Source organism: Falco punctatus (genome assembly GCF_963210335.1).
Source record: "Falco punctatus genome assembly, chromosome: 8".
In the NCBI taxonomy this organism is placed as follows: domain Eukaryota; kingdom Metazoa; phylum Chordata; class Aves; order Falconiformes; family Falconidae; genus Falco; species Falco punctatus.
The window spans coordinates 34,625,672-34,645,954 of record NC_137588.1 but is presented as its reverse complement, the minus strand read 5'-3'; the positions used below and the strand labels follow the sequence as shown (position 1 = coordinate 34,645,954).

The 20,283-nt window shown below is 37.4% G+C and overlaps 1 protein-coding gene and 1 long non-coding RNA gene across 2 annotated transcripts in view; one reads left to right on the top strand and one right to left on the bottom strand.

The window, feature by feature from the left end:
* Positions 1-15,268, bottom strand: part of LOC308068491 — a 75,772-nt gene extending 60,504 nt beyond the window's left edge. Inside the window, exon 1 of the long non-coding RNA XR_013929980.1 lies at positions 13,613-15,268. This is a non-coding gene — a long non-coding RNA (uncharacterized lncRNA). The remainder of the gene's footprint in view (positions 1-13,612) is intronic.
* Positions 1-20,283, top strand: part of DPP10 (dipeptidyl peptidase like 10) — a 567,120-nt gene that overhangs the window by 120,545 nt on the left and 426,292 nt on the right. The window lies entirely within an intron of this gene.

Here is a 20,283-nt window from a genome sequence, read left to right as displayed (position 1 = left end):
TGGTTGCCTCTTTGATCAATGAAAATTATTTGGAGAAGACCTGTGCATCCAGCAATAGAGCTCCATTTAGATTATGAGAGACATGATTGAGAACCAGCACAACTTTGTACTGCAGTAGCACCTTTTCTGCAGGTGGTGTGCCCAGCTTCCCTGCTTACACCAGGCAACTTCACCACTCTGAAGGAAACATCAGTTCCAGAACTGATCATACTGACAGCAATTCAGTGCAATGACAGAATTACCCCATTTGTGAATTGGGTGTGAAGCTAGCCTGCAGCCCTTTTAAAAATCAATTATATACAATGTATTTGAATAAAAGACTGCAGTCACAGGGCAAAAATCTGAATTGCTAATAAAGTTTTCTGTAGAACGTAATCAGAATTTTTTATTATCTTCCATGCAAATCTCTACAATTACAGTTTGGCTTTTTATTTTTTTTTTTTTTTCCTTCTTCCCCCAGAAGAATTAAGCTCTTGCCTGTACCAGGAACTCAGTGTCTGCAAGCAAAGCACTGAGATTCTAGAGTATCTTTATTTAACAGTGGGAAAAATCCATTGAATAAGATTATTCTGAGAAACAGTGGATGGCACTGTTGGTTTGCAGCTGTGAATCTGTGAAAATCAAGTGGGACAGGGCAACCTTAAAAAAACCAAAGAAATACCCCCCCCCAAGCCAACCCCCCCCAAAAACCCCACCCTATGCCACAAAAAAAATCCCCAAACCAAGCTAAACCATAAAGCGTTATCTTCATAAAATGGATAGCATAATTCTTGGACTATGTGTCAGTGCTCAGAAATTCTCAGATGAAAATAACATGTAAGGTTCATAAACTCTCTAAACAGAAAAAAGTACTAAATTGGGTCATTTCTGTCTGTAAGCTTGACATTGTGGTTTTGTCACAGGAGAAAAAAAAGCCCAGATGGCTGAGATATGGGAGTGAATGGTGTTAAATTAATTTGGCAAAAGCACTGCAAGAGCAATGCCTCATTCAAGGCAGGATTGTTGGTATTTGTGGTTTTTGAGGCTTACTACAGCAAGATCACACCTATGCAGAGGAGCAAGGGGAATGTGTTCAGTCATTTGGAAGCTACTTACAGATGTTGTCTAGAAAATAGGTTGTAGTTATCAAATTGGTTATTGGAGGTGGTGGTGTGTGTGTGGAGTGATGTGGGCTTGGAGTTTATGAAGAAACAGGCAGCCTGGGTTTTAAGACCCCAGTCAAAACCACAATGAGACCTGTTAGATTCCTCTCATTGATTGTAGGTAGCTTTGCAGCACGAGATTAGATGCGTTTGAATGATGGGTTCTTTTTTCTTTAGAAGATCTAATGCATGTATGTTTTGTCCACTTTCATTTTAAAATGCATGGTACACATTCGACCAGTGTGCCCTGGAGAAGTCAGATACGGGCATGGCCAGCCTCCTCATGAATGTGCAGTAATCAGTCCAAATAATATGTGCAAAAAATCTAATACTGACCGAACAACTTGCTATGTATCAGTTCGATGCCTTTATGCTTGGTTGTCAAACAGTGAAAATTAATTTAATTCCTATAACATAAGTGTCATTTAAAGAGAGAGCGAATCTGTTAAGGGGAAATATTACCAAAAGATGAATACAGCTGTCGTTATCACTAATTCTTTATTTCTGATAATAGTAACATCTCCAAAGAGAGAGAGAAATTATTTGCAAAAGTTTTACTCAATTTTAAAATTATGAATTTAATGTTACAACATGTCTACAATCCACCAAATATCTAAGCCCTTGAGAATCATATAGATGCTTGGTAGCTAAAAGACATGCAGCACCGTAAGCCTTTTATGCTTTTTTAGAAAGAAGATGCCTGTTGTACTTTGTAAGAATGATGGTAAGAACCCATGTATACTTATGAGAAACTATTGGTTTACTAATTCACCCCGAAAATAAACCCAATGGCTGGAAAAAAAAAGAGGCACCCTTGTGGATAATACCAAATAATTGAATTCAGCCTGGTATAAATAACACTACAGCATTTCTTGTAGAGAACGAAAGACAGGATATGAACTATGAAGTTATCATTCAGAAATGCTTTTTATAATGTGTGTTTTTAAGAGGATTAGTATCAAAGCAGGTTCTATATTAATGGATTTGATACGCAACCTTTTCCTGATTTTGTCAAAGAGGAAGACCCAGTGGATTCAATGAGGCAAATTGTTTACTTCTTGCCTAAAAGAGCCATTTCAGTGAAGTGTGTATGTGTATGGCAGTTTTACTCTTCAGTTCGCTGTCCAACTTATTACAGACAGTAACAGAGACCCAATGAATGCAAAGAGAAATGAATTAACTCACTGTGAGTTCTGATTTTTTTTTTAAACAAAAGCTCTGAATTAAACAAAATTTAAACAGAAGCCACAACATTGCACATGGTGACCATGCAGTACTCTGCGATCAGTGCATTGCATATGGGTGTAAGAGTTGCTGCTCTTCATCCATAGCTTCATGTTGACTAGAGGTAGGAAACTTAAGATGTGAAGAGTAACAGGCAGGCTCTGTTCTCATGGAAACTTCGGGTCATGATTGTATTTATTCTTGTAATTAGATCTAGCTAGTTCTACAGTAGTGGTGGAAAGACTGACTTGGCTAGTTATGGGTAAACAGTATTTTGATCAAAGGCAGCAGTTTTAACTACCAACCCGTTGATGAGAGATTCCTTCTTCCTGTATGCCCATGCTTCTATTGAAAGCTGTACCTCAAGGGTGATAAAAACATTCATATAGGTTGATAAATTTGTATCTTAAAAGGAATTAGGTAATCATCATTAGACAAAAGTTGTTTTTTAAAAAGAAGCTACTGGTGCATCATCTGTGTTTGCGTTCTCTTTTAAGATTGCATGTGCTTTAAGAAGGAAGTTGTCCTAAATTAATACCTTTTGACACTGAAGTAGTACATAATATTGATTCCATAGTTATTTGATCTGCATTCTGTAATCATCATGAAAGACAGTTTTTATTTACCTAAACAGATTCATAGTCTAATAATACGTTGTATTTAGGAGATGCTAATGAAATTATAGCACTCTCAGTGTTAATTTTCTGTATGTGAATTCCTGGCAATCTCTCTCTGGTGTTTGTGCCAGCTCCGAAAATATCACACACAACCATCATCCTAGCTGCCTCTGGAGTGTGCTTTTAATGCGGTGCTGGTTGACAAGGGTGCTTATGCTTCACCTGCCAAGAGGACAGTGCCACTTTTGCATTCTCAGACAGTGAAGTGATCGGTTGAGGTACTTTTGATCATTTGTGTAGATGCTTATTACTTGTATAAGGCTGAGATTACTAATCTATTTTAACTAGTAAAACCTTACCTTTTCCAGCCGGGTTGCAAGGGGAACAGACTTCTTTGTCTACACCAATATAATTCAGGTTTAGGTCCTAGGGGGCTTTGTAACAGCCAAAGAAATCTTATGCTGATGTTTGTTTTTCTACTTGGTTAACTGTAAGTTAAATACCTGCCTCAGGGAAAAAAAAAAAAAAAAAGACAACATTTGGACTTTCAGTGTTGTCAGAACTTAGGCTAATATGTTACCTGTAGTTTTCCTTTTTCTGTTTTCCTAGGACACAAAACCAAGGTGGTTTCTAACTCACAGACTAAGGATGCTTACTATATCTTATTAGTGACATGCATTAGATTAGAATCCTTTGAGATGATGAATATGGTTGCCAATTAAAAGACTATGGGAGGAAATGAAACAATTTAATCATGGAGGAGGATAAGAAAAGTGCAGCGGTGCAATTCAAAGGAAGGGGGGGGGGGAAAGGTGGTGATGAAATAGCTAGCTGAAACTAGCTTCAGAATTTAAGAAGAATGCGGAGCCAATCCCTTTTCTGCTCAAATTCCCAGAGGAAATTGAATGCATCCCTCTGAAATGCTAGGGGAAATAGGCTGTTATAATAGGAAAACCTCAACATGGATATCAGCCAGCACTAAACTAGAAAAATATGGTTTTATGCCAAAAAAATCACAGTAGAGATACTGAGTAAAAATGCAACTTCAGTGTTGCACTTGTCCCGCTTGTAGATCCTGATACATCTTTTTTTCTAAATATGCTTTTTTTGACACTAATTTACAAATATGCTGTGATTTAATTTGTTGTTACTTAATTTGTTAAAAGTGTTAATAGCTTCAGGAATAGCTATGATGGTGATGAAGGTAGAAAATCTAAAAAAAAGTCTGGTTAGACAGAAATGGTATTACACAACTTAGTGATTCCAGATTATTAAATATGTATTGTTATATACTACGTATGTAAGATTGCATAATATGGTCTTTCTGGGTAGATGAAATGTTTCCATTACATGAGTGAAATCTTATTCAAAAGAAGGAGTCTGTTTAAAAGCCTTGTTGTTACACCAAACCAGCACTTGGTTAATATGCTGGGTATCACTTTTAGTTAAATCCACAAAGTCTTCACTTCAGAGCTGATACAGATAAACAGGGCTTTCTGGGAGGTAATATCTACAACAGGATAAAATGGTCAAGTGGCAGTTCCAGATCTGAAACTGTTACTTGCTTTCTGCATGGCTATGTTGAAGTGTCTATTACATCTGAAGATAACAGTGATTTTGGGGAAGAAGGGGGAAAAAAAGTCATCAATGATACAAGTAACAAACCTTGAAAAGAATGCAGTGAGTCAATGGTAAGTGTGCCCTGCCAGGAAGGTGATGAGCTAAAGGTTATAATAGTTTTTCAAGTCTAATTCCTGATTGTATATTAGCAGTCACTCTGCAGATTTCACCACACATATTTTGAGGTAAAATTGTTATAAGCAAAACCAGATCTTAAAATTTGTTTGTTAAAACCATGTTTGGCTTGGAAATTTCTTAAGTCTAGGTTGTGGTTAGCTAGTACATAGGGCTCCATAGAGATGTGACCCTGAAGAAGACTACTATCTAGTCTGATCAGCTGAACACTTAACTGTAGTCTTAAACCAGATGAAGAATTGTTTTTAAGGCTACAGGACTAGTTATGGTATTAGATCTTTGGAACACAATGCTGAGATCTGTGTGAGCCAAGAAAGAAAGAAAGAAAGAAAGGTAAATGCAGTTGCCTTCCACTGGGTCAATGCTTCCTACTGTTGATGGCTTTTTCCCTTTGTTAGATTTCTCCTCTTTCCTCCCCTCTTTTCCAAAGTGCTTTGAGTCCTGGGATGGTCTGTCCTTTACTATACTGGTTGCCAGACAGGGACATGTGGTTAAGTGGTGTGATTTTGCCCAGAACTGGGTCTCTGGGCTATGCTTTCATAGCCCAGTATTCATTTTTACTTTTCCCTGTTCAGACCTATGTGTTTATTATGAGAAGTGGTTGGAAATTTTATACTTAGATACTTGGAATGTGTCTATTTGTTAAAATAAATGTGATCTTGGAAGAGCCTAGTGTGCTTTTATCAAGACAGGTTTTTTTGGCCTTGGCTAGCCCTCCTGGTTAAAATGTGAGATTCACATATATTACCTAACAAGATGACAGGTCAGATGGGTAGGAGATACAGAGCCTAATAAACCTCTCCTAGAGGAGCTCTCCTGCTTAGTGAAACTCTGTTTTTATTGAAGCACTGACCTGAATCCTGGTTATGAACATTTGCCGCATTTCTAATCAGTGAAAAATCTCTTTACTTTCTCTTTGTTCTCTCTGCTTTCCTGTGTATATAATGTACTTAATAAACTGGAGGAGAAACTGCAAAATAGAGACAGTGAGGTGGGACTTCAGATCTGTGATCAGAACTACCACCTGGGGAGCCCTGGTGACATTTAAGATCCCACATCTAAATGCATATGGCATGTTCTGGATAATTCCCCTTTTTTTTTTTTTTTTTTTTTTTTTGAAAAATTGGGAAGTTTTATGCTTGTTACAGTGCAAAATGGAGTATTTTTAATGGTTTGAAAGTTAAGGAATACTGTTCATGTCTAGATGAGAAACATTAGTGTGATGGTTTTTAGGACCAAAAGTGTTATGTTTCAAATTGACCCCAACCAAAGGAATGGTCTTTGTGGTAAAATGACTTCATGTGAAGATAAAACCCATTATGTCATTTGGATGACATCAGTGTCAATGATATGAGAAATAGGGGATGGGAAGGTGTTACATCGTAAGGGAAGCAAACCTTTTAGAATTACAGGAATAAAGTCAACATACTAGAGAAACAGATTTCAAAAAGCTAACAGGAAGTGGCTGAGTCGTTGAACATTAAGTTCTAGAGATCTTTAACAACAGTTCTACAAAATGTAAAGATGTATTTTGGTATCTACAGCTAAACATCAGGAGATGGCAGTAGTGCTTGCTGAATTGCAAAATAAGAACATTGGGAAGAAACCCCTAGAAATTAAAATAAGCCATTTTGTAAGTTTGCCAAAGCAGATAACAGTATTCTGATTTATTAGAACTGTACACAATCATCCTATACTAATTGCAAGTTTTATTTTATATGCTTATTATGAAATTTATTATTTTTTATTTAAAAGCATTCGAAACTGTCATGTATGTTTATTAGTAACTTATTAATATTAGGGTTTTGAAAGACTTTCTAGAACAAATGTCTGATTTTTTACTTGGCCAGTTTTGTCATTTATGTTTCTTGAAAGGTTAAAACATCACTTTTATTCAGGATAGGAGCTTTTAGCAGGTACTACATAAAATAGTAATTGCTGCTTCCTAGATGCAAAACTATACTGCTTTATATACAGTCATTTAATTTTACTGAGTATGTGTGTGATTCAGAAATATGTGCTGGAACTCATTCTGTAAAATGCTGAAAAGAGAAGCTCTTCTTTTGTATACAGAATTTCCACATGTGATCTTTGCATTGTATAGTACCTTTGGTTTCCTTCAGCGTGTATCTGATACTTAATTTTTTTTTGGAGGCTAGTCACAGTTTAAATGTTTTGAAATGCTCCAAAGGGGGAAAAAAATCTTTTTATGAAGTTAAAGGAGGCAAATTTCAGAGGAAGTGGTTATGTTTTATTAGTGAAATATAATTCAACAATAAATGTTGAACAGTACCATATAATGTGTAGCTAATGAATAAATGAGGCTAAGTGGTTCTTTTTTTCATTTATGGAAGAGAAAATACTGAAATGCAGAAGCTCAAACTATTCTGACTCTTTGTGGAAAAAGTATGTTCATAATTGCTCATTATTCTAAGAATACTATCTTTGTCCTTAAGACCATGAACAGCCTTGGATTTTTAAAGACAAACGTATCTACATATTAAAAAGTGAGCATTATAAAATAGAAATCCCTACAAAATACACCTTGTTATTACCGAGCAAGAGAGTAGGATACTGAAGGAAGCCTTTTGGTAAACTTGTGCACCAGTCCAGTGCAGAGCCACCAGCAGAACTTGTTCAAACTGCCACAGTCAGGTTAAACCTGTCTGTGCTTGATCCTGTGGCTGCATAGCAATCCAACCAGGGATATGAAACCTTGAAAATAGATTCCCCACCCCCCCACCCTGGGTGGGACATGGTATTAAGTGTGGGACCTTCTCATTTGGAGGCAGGCTGTGCTTGGGATGGTTTAAGGCCATCAACAAGGCTCACAAAGCTGTGGCAGATCATAAAACTTGTGGGCTGAGCTTGTTGCACTGCTGTTTCATCCCAGGACTGGAGCTGGTTGCTCTTCCAGTTGTGTTGATTCATCTATTGAGAGACCATACTTGAAGCTATATCGTGGCAATTTGAGAGGTTGGAAAGGAATATCGGGAATAAATAGCACACAAAATGCAAAATGTCACACAACTTCTGGTGCGCTGCAGTGCAGGGGCTTCCTAAACTGAAGGACCTTGCATTCAGCCTATTATGTTAATGACCTCTGAATTTGTGTAATCAGTTTTTAAATCCATCTTTGTCCTTAGCTGCAGCAATTAATTCAATAATTTATTTACATGTGTGTGAAAAAGATTGTCCTTTTGTTCTAAACCTGCTGCCTGAAAAATTCATTCGGTGTCCATTAGTTCTTGTTTTATGAGAAGTAGTGACTAATCATTCCCTATACATCCTTTCTCAGCATTTTTCCTCAGCTGAGGTGTCTGACTCTATTTAAACTCTCCTGATATTGTCGCCTTTATATATCTCTGATGATCCTTGTTGCTCTTCCCTTTTATCATGTCCTTCCTGAGGTGGAACAATCAGAACTACATGCGCTGTTCATGATGCAGGAACAGCATGAATTTATGAAATGGAATAATGACATTGGCTTTATCCTTTTCTCTATTTCTTTGCTAAGAATCCTGGCGTTCTGGTTGTCATTTTGCTGGCTCCTGAATCGCGTGCTGATGTTTCAGGGAACTGTCCATGTGATACTCTTCCTGAGTAGTGTGAGTCAAATAGTGCGTGGGTGTAGTATGGTTACTTTTTTCTCCATTTACAGTGTTTTGTATTTGTCAACACTAAATTTCACTTGGTATTTTATCACCCAGTCTCTCAATATTATGAAATCCGCTTACAGTTCTTTGCAGTCTATTTAGGTTTTACTACGCGAATAATTTTGTATCATTATTGGGTATTATCACTCCCTATTCACCTTCTTTCCAAAGCACTTTGGCATGTCTCAAATAGCGCAGGTTCTTCTACAAAGCTGTGAATGTGACCTTCATGTTTTGAAACATCTTTTACTCCTGCTGTTCCTCTACAGCTCCATTGTTTATCCCTTTCAGCTTTTTGCGGGATAATGAAGTAGGAAAAAGGCTTTTAAAGTCACAGCTGTTAAAGTAGTTTGTTTACTCTCTGTTGTGTTTCACTTCACAGTATTTTAGTCTGTTGGCTATTTGTAATTTGCTTTTGGTGAGTTTTGACACTCTCATGCACTTTCTCTCTTTGAAATGAAACTTTTTAGTAGTTCTCTTCTCTCTTTTCATTTCAGGGATGTTGAATTTGGATACCATGTAATATAGTATTAGAGTGGTTACATTGTGAGACATGTCTTGCACAATGTTTGCGTCTGAATCAAGAACTCATGGGATTTTCTGACTAGTTACTTCAGAAGAATCATTATTTATGTGTTTAAAGGTGAGGGGTTTTATGTGATCTCACTGAACGTTTTGCTCTCAGTGCATTAGTTGGTTTTATTTCAGTTGCACAATCCTTTTTTTTTTCTTTATGCAGGTAAACGAAAATCCATGCAGGTTCTGCAGTACTTGTTACACTGAATTTATTATATTTGGCTGTAGGCTTTCTTTCACAGTAAGGCATTTCTCTGGCACAACCAATTCCATCATTCCTACCAAGGCAGTTTTGGAATATTAGCATTCCAGTTGTTTTCAGAGAGAAAAAAAAATGCAGTATTTTTTGTCATTAGATTATAACATAGTTATGGAAATTGTTATTAAATTTGTAGTGTGAAGACCTGACATCACGTATGTATTATGTCTTTTCATACCTGGGCATTTAGGAAATGTATGTGGTGACTGAAAGCTGTTATATCTGTCCATTCTGGGTTTCTCTTTGTCTCTCTGTTTATTGACTTATCAGGGGAAGTGGAATTTTTTTTTTTGATCTAACTTTATAACACTGGTAAATTATTTTTCTTTTCTTAGGAGAAAACATTACTACTGTGTCCAATCCTGCTATTAACTACACCAATGAAGGATTTTTTTTCCCCTAGGCTTATTTCTGCCTTTTTTAGTACTTCTCTTTACATTAGGTGTATCTGGAAGAGTTTGGAGAACATGGAGAACAGATGATGTGTGTTGGGCTGTGTTTGACAGTGCAGCTAATGAAAGCAGCTGACAGACATGGCAGTTTGCTGTGCACACAAAGGGAGACCAAAATCTTGGCCAAGGACGCTGTACACATGTTCAGCGATGGTGGTGACAGGCTGCAGAGCACACATGCTCCCTGGCATGTCAGGGGCTCCACTGAGCCCACTGGTCTGCCCTGCCCAGGATGCAGCTCCTTAGGCTGGGCCACAGGGAGTGATGGGGGCCTGTCACTGAGCCTGTGGTAGGGGGACGTGGTGGTCTTGTGTGCTTACAAGGTTGGGCAATGGAAGAGTCCTGTGAGAGTGGAGGCTGGAAGCTGGTGTTTTCTTGCACCAGGAGGAAGTCTGCTCCTCTGCCAGTAGATTGGCAACTACAGAATAGGTTCAGTGCCAGCAGGTGGGGGGGCCTGGGATGTCAGTCCGTCAGTATCTAAGCTGGTTTAGCCTGAGACATGCAGAACGTGGATGAGGAAGAGATGAATTATAATTCTGGGAGACTTTCTGTTCTGTGGGACAGAGGAACCACATCTCTGGAGCTGACCAGCTGTCTTGGAGCATTTGTGGCTTGCCCCAGGGACTTGGATCTGGGTTGTTGTGGAAGGACTATGGAGACTTTTCTGGCCCTTGGACTGTTATCCTCTGCCATTATTCCGTATGGACACCAGCAGTTCTGCCAGAGGAGACCTGGAACATGTCAGCTGTGACTGCATGGCTCTAGGGATGGTGGTCAACAGTGTAGGGGCCCATCTGGTTTTCTTCTCAGTCCTGCCCATGAAGAAGAAGGGTTTCAGAAGGAGTGGATGCATGCTGCAGGTCAACAAATGGTTGCACGGCTCACATCAGGGATTTAGGCTTTTATGAACATGGGACCTATTTGAAACTCAAGGGCTGCTAAAAAGGGACAGGATCCATCTGACAAAGTGGATACACTCCACTAAGGAGTAGAATAAAATCCTTTCATGCTCCAGATATCTGTAAAATCATATCTTGTGTAAGAAGCAAGATCAGAGCTTTCAGGAAAGAAAGAATTTCCTACGTTTTTCATGGGATGGCCTACTCTGATTTGGGAGTGTTTGGCTGCTCACTAGAAGCAGACTTGTACAACAGCAAGAAATGTTTTCTACCAAGTTCCACTAATGATGAGTTTAGTGCTATAAGGGGATCTCAGGTAATACAAAGCTTTCATCTTTGTAGGTTGTTAAAGTACATGACAATATTGTCAATCTGTCAATGGGTGGGAATTTTTTTAAATGCCTTTTTGTAGAAATTGCGGGTTAGATTCCTTGGAATGAACAGTTGCTAGATCTTAACTAAAAATAAAATAAAATAAAAAATTGTTACTTTGTTACTTGATGCTGACAGTAATGTCATATATTGTCTTGTCTGTGATTTTCTTTTAGGGAACACTTGAAAAAATCATGGCAGAGTGTTATACAGTAGTCTGGTTTCCTGGAATCTTTTCAGTTTTATATTAATTTTTGATTGCAAGATTTGGGCCTGTTGCATTGTGTTGCTCAATAATCTTCTCAGAACAATGACAGATAACGTTAGATATTCCTGCTGAGTAGTATTATTGGACATGTTCTCCTTCCAGTAAACATGTTGCTCTGCTAAACTAATTATAATGCTGTCTTAATGTGGAGGGCTTCTTATGCAACAATCATTAACTAAAGGTTCTGCAGCTAGGTTGCAATCCAGTAAACTGAATATTGGAAAAATATTTTCATTAGAGTATTGGGACACTCCTAAAATCTGAATAAAAATTAAGCGTGTGCCTGACCAGAAAGTACATTTTTAGCAGGCTTTTGCTTCTTCTTTTCCAATCTCATTTCAGAATTGCTTACCACTCAAATTTACTTAGAAAGTTCCTCTTGTTCTTTCAGTCCACAGCATTGTGTAGCTGAAGTGAGTTTCGGTACAGAAAGTTAAATGAGTTGGTTTGGTTCTCTCCTCTGTGTCAAGACTGTAAGCTCTCAACAGAGAAGATCGGTAATTGAAGGTTGCAATTTTCCTTTCTTTTCCGTATTACCACAACAGATGACATGTTCAAAGTAGGAATTGACATAAAGATGGGTGGAGAACTACCCCCCCCAATCTAACAGGAAAAAAAAGCATTAAGAAAGGAAATTGTAGCTTAAAAAAGAAAAGGAAAAATACAGAAGAATTTTTTTAAAAAATATGTACCTTTTCCATAAAACCTCTCAAGTGTGCTGCTTTTAACGCTGTGGTTCTTGGCAGCCGTGTCCTACCACAGAGATGTCTGCCTGCGTGCTCTCACCCTCACTGTTTAGTCTGTTACCTTCTCTCTTTGATCCATAAAGAAAGAATGAGAAGGGATAGATTAATGTGTAGACTGATACTTATTCAACATGGTAGCAGTACTATGTTAGTAGCTCCAGACCTTGCTTACATCAGCATTAATTAATTTAAAAAACTATGCAGATACTCATGGCAAAACGTTTTCTTTATAGGTGCCGTGAGTAGTGAGGACTTAATTTATAGTTAGACAAATTGGGGCCTTCACAATCTGTTAGTGCCAAGTGCCTTTTGGAGTGGTCATTTTGTTGCCCTGACCTGATTAGGAGACTTTCTCTTGCTAGAGGTGAACCCATTTCTTTTATAGTCCATCACAAAGCTTATGTGGATACATAAAGGAACACATTCTTGGGCAGGAACAAAGATGTTTAGTTATACAAGATGCGACTATAGGCAGGTGAGAAAAATTACGTCACTGGTAATAGTTGAACAAAGATTGCTGAATGCTTTCTCATGTATCCTTTTCTGTACAAGGCCCTGAATTCATGTTCAGCCTTGACTGAGTGAAAACTTTAAAGTTCTAATGCCTTTCTCATAGCATTTCATGACTATGAAAACGTGGAATGCATTTCAAATAATGGATAATAGTGAAACTACTCGGAATAATAAATACTGCAGCTGTATTGTATGTGCAGGGACGTTGTCAAGGTGAGTAAAATCCGTTTTAGTATATTGACTTGGTTGGCAAGTAACCATGGTTTCTGCCTTCCTCCCGCTCTCCATTCACACACTTTACTGGATAAATACCCTGGACTACAGGAAAAAAATTCTTTCCACACTTTGAGGGGAGAGAATCAAAGCAAAGCATTCCCAGACACTGAATGGCTATGTGACTCTTGAAAGAGTTGCAAAAAATACTGTATAATTATTCTAAGGGCTTTCTGTCACAGCTGATTGGAGTGACATTACGAATGGCAAGAGTGGTAAGCACATAGACATCTGCCATTAAAATGGTGCCAGAAAGCTAAAGCTTTAAAGCTTGAACTTGAGGCTTTAGGCCAACTGTCAAGAGCTACATGTATGCCCCAGAGGTAGTGACTATTCAGAATTCCTTTCTGTTCTCTTGTTGAATTGTTGCTAGTGAAAAGAGAAGCTTTGCTTGCTTCTCCCCTCCCCCTCCCACCCCCAAATAAGACCACAACAAATACAATGATCTGAGTAGTAAATCTCCAAGTCACAGTCTAAGGGCCTACTTTATGTTAAATAACAAAGAATTTTTGAAAGCTTTGTATTACTACGTGCTGGTTTTCCTTTTTTGTCTATGAATCATAGCTAAAGATCTGATGACTTTTAATTTTAGATGAAAAATAAAATAGCACAAAAAAACCCTACCCTTAACTAAAACGCTTGAAGTGTGCACAAGTCTCAGAATTCAACCCCAAAACTTTTGAAGTCTATGATAAACATCCATTTGGCTTTGATAGGATTTTATCAGGCACTTACATTTAAATTTTAACCGTGCTTTAATGAATTTCATGGCATAATACATATAGGCCAGTTACTTTTCATAGGCTGTCTACTGGTTTTCTTGTTTGTTTGTTTTTTTTTTTTTTTTTTTTTTTTTAAACTTTGCTAGACAGTATAATTCTTGATTTCATCTGATTCCTTTGTCATAACAAATATTAATATGGAAAAAGTGCAATAGCATTCTCAATAGCAAAGCTAGACTTTTCAATCAGTAATTAAAATTGATCTGATTAACATTCATTTTAAGTCTGGATCTTCACAACAGAAATAATAGGCTGCATTTAATATTCTTTTTTAGGTATTAGCCTTTGAGATGTCAGTTGAAGTAATCTAAACATTCAGAGCTTTAAAGTTGATTCTTTCAACAAGATAAAGCAAAGATCCGGCATCTAGAAAGCATAATTTCTTTGGGGTATACCAAGCTGCGTCTGTCTCAAACCTCTTGAACATGTTAGTTAGCACCAAATAAAGAACAATGAAAAATGTCTGCTGTCTTCCTTGGAGACTAAGATTTGGGACAAATAATTTTCCACGTGAGTTGAATGTGCGAGTGTAAAGAGATTTAAATATCTGATTTTAATAGGTTTCATCCCACTGGGAAAGACACATTTGATTATCTATGACCTATACCAATTATTGTGATTGTCCCTGTAGGCTAGTCATAATTTTAATAACTAATCAAACTAAGCCTGAAGGTTCTGTAAAATGGCAAATATTGTACTTGCACTCTTGCTAGTTACAGAGCTCATACTTGCTACCTGACCTTGTTTCAGTTTCTTAAACTACTTACTCTCAATCCGTTGAAATATTTACCTTTTAAAGTAGGATTTCTTGGAAAGCAAAAGAAAATTATAACTAATAGTCACTTTTTTGGCTTTGGCTGCAGATGAAGTATAGTCATAAAATAGTGTTAGACTCTCAGTTTAAATTTAAGTTGGCTTGATGGATGCTGAGGCATGAAGTGTGTCAGTAGTGCAATGGTAGAAACTAAGTAAAATTCTAAAGCAGTAGCTTGTTAAAATTGCTATGCAATTGACTGTCCCAACTTCACCTTGCTTTTTGGGTCAGTAGCATGTCTTGTCTATTAGTGTATACACTAAGAGGACTTCTGCAAAGAAGGCTTTAGGAAGCTCCTTTAGAATCAGAACATTAAAAAGTGCTCTGCTGAGGTGAGAGTCAGGACTGCTCTTCTAAAAATACATTGCCTGAACTGAAACAGGAAATTTTGCATTTATCCATCGCAGTACTCAATTCAGGGGAAGTTATTGGGAAGCTTTAGGCAGTCTGTTTCTGTGTTCAGTCTCTGTGGCCCTGTGTCTTGGTAGTATGAATTAGAGATTTTAACATAGTCCTGTAAGAGACAGTGTGTTGAGCAGGTCAGTAAATGCATAGAGGTAAGGTGCAGGAAACAATTTTAGCTGTGTGTACAGTGTTGCATATGAATCCTAGTGTCAAACCCATTTCTGACAGTGAAACATTTTTAGAAAGTCCCCATTGAAATGCTGTTCACAGTGGTGTATAAGGTGAATACTTGTCAAAGCTCTTCACAGAAGTTAGTAGAGTTATATAAAATGAAAACTAGTATTTAAATGGAAGGAAATGTTGTCCTTCTTACTCTACTAGGCATTGTGCATATGTAAGAATACCTAAAGTAGATATATTTATAAGCATAAGTGCATGAATGAAGAAGAAAGTTCTGGGCTAACAGAAATAAAAGGAAAAAAAAGACTGTTGAAGGGAAGGATGCCGAAATCAAGGAAATGGATTCTGTACGTTTCAGATTGTCTCTGAGCTCCAGACTCACCTGGTGGGTGTATCAATGTGAAGATGCATCACTATGCATCATGTTAAAGGTGGAATTAAACCCTACCTGACAATGTGTCTGTTTGGCACCTTAATTGTGTCATTGTAACTATGGAACAGAAAAATCAGGATAGACCAATTACTTGGTTTCGGTTGCTCAAGCTGCTCCTTGAATTTTTCTATTTCCTGTATCCCTTTTTACTTTTGTATCTCCTACATAAAGGAGTTCATAGCTCATGTGGTTGCTAGTGCTCTTTCCTCCAGCTTGGCTGTATGGCTGTACAACACAAAACACAGAGACCTTCTGATTTTCAGTTATCTTCGCTTCAAGTCCTGGTGTTTGGCCATGGTAGTGTCCATCTCATTCTTATTCTTTGTCCAGAAATAAAAGAGGAATCGATTTGGGTTTCTCTGGACTGCCAGAATTTCTGCAGCAGCCCCAAGGAGAGGAATTTCTAAACGTGGCAGCTTGCTTGCCTGTGCGCTTGTCTCTATCTCTTTTCTGTTGCAGGCTGTGGGGTGGTTGGCTGTGACGGGAAGAGAAAGGAGCTCTATTTTTCTGTGTCATTTCTGGACGGTCATTTTGGTTTGATTGGAGACTGTAGGAAGTTGAGTGCTGGAGAGCTGACATTAAATCTATCATCTTTTACACCCAGTACCTGGGTGTAGAAGATGATATGGGGTCCACTGTAATCAGTGTCTTTCTAGGAATCTTTCCCCAATTATATTTTCTCTATGTTTACAGTTTTTCTGGGTCTTTAATCTTCTTACCTTGACTAGGTTACAAGATTTTTTTGGTATTGATTACATCACTTTTTCTCTTCCTCTTTTGCTATCACTTCTACATGCTTCTCAGCCCTTTCTGTAGTTACCAGTCCCATTTGTGTCTTCTAGTCAGCTGTCTTCTGCTTCTCACACAGGAGCTTATTTTTTCACTGTTTTGCTACAGACTGTGCTTATGGCTGTTATGGCTAATGCTCTGTGGGTACCTGTAAAACCTTTTGTTCTCTTCTACCTGTTCTTTTCAAGCTATAGCTTTTCATGACCCATCCTGCATTCTATCCTATCCTATCAGTACCAGTCTGTGTCCTGTTGTGATACACTTGGTACCAAAAGTCAGAGAATGGAAACCTTGAAAGAAGGTTTAGCTCCATAGAAATAAAAAATCAAACCTATAGAATTTGACAAATTAACAACATTTCAAATTTACTTTCATACATGCTCCCATCCATAAAAAAGTTACACTTCTGTCTCAAACCAATGAGAGGTGTTTAGGAGTGTAGCATTTTTAAGTGTTAGTATTTCAGGCAGTAAAGTTAAGCTAGCTATTTCTGTTACTCTGTAGTAGATTTCGGCATATTGTATACTGACTTTCAAGGCTGATATAGCACTGAGATTTTTTTTCCCCCCTTCCTGTACACAAAGCTGCTCAACATTTCGAAATGTAATCTAGATCCTTTTCTGTCAGATGCATGTCCTGTGTTCTGGGGCCCATGAATAAGTGCTGGTTTTTAAGACTTGCTTTTGAGGAACAGTATGGACTGCCAGTGCTGAAGTGAATAATGTAACTTAACTTTGATTTTAACTTTACAGTACTCAGGGTGGGACCTTAGGTTTTGATTCAGTCTTTATCTGCCAGAAAAAAACCCAAAACAAAATGGCTTGAAAGTTGTTCCTTTTTCTTTCATTTTCCTGTTGAAATGACGTTGCTGGATTTACATGGATTCTGTGCATATATAGATGTATCTACCCATGTGGATAGCACATTGATAAAATTCAGCACAACTCAGTAAAACCAGTGAAAGACAGCTTAACAGTGGTGTTTTCAGAACAGCCACCTACAAAGTGCCCCGATGACATCCTAAGGTATTGCTGGCTTGCTACTGATAAACCTGGAGCGCAGGCAGAGAAGCCCCAGCCTTTCTGCCTGTCCTTGTATATGCACCACTGTAAATTCTTTATCTATGTTCTACAGTTCAAAATATTTCCCAGGTGATGTCTTATGAAATACTGTCCTGAAATCCAGGGAGATTACATCTACTGTATGCTTTTTATCAAGCAAGTTAATTGTCCTTCAAAGAAGATATCAAGTTTATCTGGCAAATTTACCTTTACATTGTCTTTTATCTCATTTTCTGTTTACTTTCCTTTTTTCAGTTGCACATTTCTTTAAAATGTTTTCTAAGCTCTATGTGTTAATGAGGTCAGACTAACAGATGTGCAGCTGGGTGATCATCCTGCCCTCTTTTGTAAATGGAGGTACTTATTCCCTGTGTAACATTTACCTACTTTATCTGCTTGGTCAACTCCCTTTGGGGTCAGAATGCTCCAAGGTCATAAATCAGTTTCTAGCCCTTTTGCTGCTATGCCTCAAGCATTAGAATTCAGTCTCTGAGACAGACTTATGTCATAGTAAAACAAAATTCCAATTGCTGAAAAATGTTTGTTTTTTTTTTTTTTTTTAAATCCTTCCAAGAGAAGGTTAAAAACATTTATTCCTTAATACAGAACAGAACATAGTGCTTTGGGTTCTCCCTCTCGCCCATCCCTCTCCCTGAAGGTATTCCTGATTAAGAGAAACTGCAAAGGATCTCTGACTGAGAAGGTGTGATTTTTCTCTGTTGCAGGCAACAGGATGGCTGTCGTATTTAAAATTTGACCAGAATTTGAGTTACTGTGTCCCAGTGATGCTTGTGCACAAGTGCACTTTGATTGAAGATACTATATAGCCTGTTAGCTGAGACTCACACTCTGACTGAATTTCATGTCTCACCCTTAATGGAAATAAACATTCCTCTAATTAGAAAAGCACATGCTTTTGGGCTGCTGCTATTTGATTCGCTTTGCGGTGTGCCAGCCAAGGCAGTACCTACAAAAATTACTTCACCTCTCCATTGATAATTTATAAATCTAAATGCACACACAGATTTTACTAACAGGATCATTGGGTTATTAAATCATTTGGACAAAGCTTGAAGTCTTCATTGCTTCCTGAATTGTGATCTCATAATTTGGCCCATTGATTGGCATATTTAATCAACCATCTAAGAAGAGGAACAGTTTGAAAACCAGTATACAGTAGAGGTTTAAGTTTTCATCATCTTTGCTTACCTTTAACATACATTAGTTTTTATCTTAAGAATAATTTAAAATGCTCTTTCCAATTGTGATTGTGTTTCAACTAACAATCCTGATTTTGCATAAATTTTGTGTGCTTTTCATATTAACTTAGTTTGGTTTGATCTTAGGGCATTCAATTTGAAGTACACCTACTGAAATGGTGTTTCATAGAGCATGTATAGATAAGCTGTTTCTCAAAGAAAAAATAATATGCCATTAAAGTGCATTAAGCTTGATATAAAGATATTTAAAACTAAGAAAATGTTTCTTTGCTTTATATCAGATTGAATATAATAAACTGTAAATATTTGGTAAAGTGGAACAAAAAGAAAGGTGGTATAGAGCTAGGTAGAAAAATATGTGTAAATTATATAATAGATTGTACCAGACCATCTGAGGAAATTGGAAAAGACTTGATGCCACTGACAATGGAGCTGACACTTTGAGAACAATGCACACTGGCTTTATTGCTCAGTTACTCATTATCATGATGCTCTTTGCATATATTATTTTTTTTACAGTTCTAGTTTTGACTATCATGAATAACTTACATTTTTCCAGCAATTTGTATATGACTTTTAACCAACTAACCCAAGAAAGTATCTTTCTTCCTATCCTGGTTTACTTCCTTCAAAAATATAGGACAGATTTTCTCAAAAGATCTCAACAATCCAAAATATTTACACTTAAATGTAAGAGAACTAATTTAAATATAGCAGAGTGAACAAGGGAAAAGAGTAATACGTACTTTCAAACAGAAAGTTAAATGTCCAGATGAGCACTTAACTTCTGAAATGACTTCAGGTAAATATATAGATGATAGCAGTAGTAATATCACTTAATCTGGAAGGAAAACAGCGTTTTTTAATGCTTATAGACTAATCTAATTTGAAAACCCAAGAAAACATACATTGTTGTTTTTTCAAACTCTTAGTAATTACTGAGTGTTATTTGCATTACTCTAAATACTTGGTCACAGGGTGAGCATTGTGTTGCCTTTATCTATATAATTAGTGCTTCAAAGTCAGCATAAAGTAGAGCTGTCTAATATCTATAAAATCCACTAAGTAGCTTTTCAATAAATATAGGTGGTTATATATTTTAATCCTGCTCATAATAAATAAGAGATTGGAGTCTTAGCTCTAAAACTAACCTAATGCAACCCATAGCAATGTCATGAATATAGTAAATGCAATGCACCGATGGTTATAAATTGAATAACTGAAATTGTGTAAGAGTTTTGGAACGATTTGGCTACACGTCATTTGTAATAATATTAATTTTCATGAAGCCTTGTAGCAACAAGGCAGTGGGATGCCAAAGTGCTATTCCTTAGTGAGAAAGCATTGAGCAGAATATTTCTCTCTGGAACTGAGTCACCAAAACTGAACAAGAGCTGGTATCAGCTGTCACCACTCCATGAAGCCAATAGCCTCACTACTTATCTTCATTTTGCCGATTAGTCAGAAAGAAAAATGTATCCATTCAGTTCTTCATTGCTCCTGAACAGCCCAGTTCAGTAATGTGGAATAAAATCATACGTAGAGCTGTAGCGTGGCATTGGTTTGGTATCATGTACCCAGAACAGACAATGATGGACTCAAACATAATATTGGCAGTTTCTGTATAAAGGTCCACTCCCTTTACCAGGTCTCTTCTGCTCTCTTTTGCTCCATTTGTCCTGCTAAATGGAAGAGGACTGGTAATTGATCGCTGAAGCTAGGTGGCCTGGCCTGATCATTCCCATACTGTTTAGGGCTATCCACCTTTGGAGCAGATTTGTATTGGAAAGAGAAAGCTGGACCTGTTGAAACTGAGTTAGGGAGTAAGTGAAGAATTAAGCAGTATG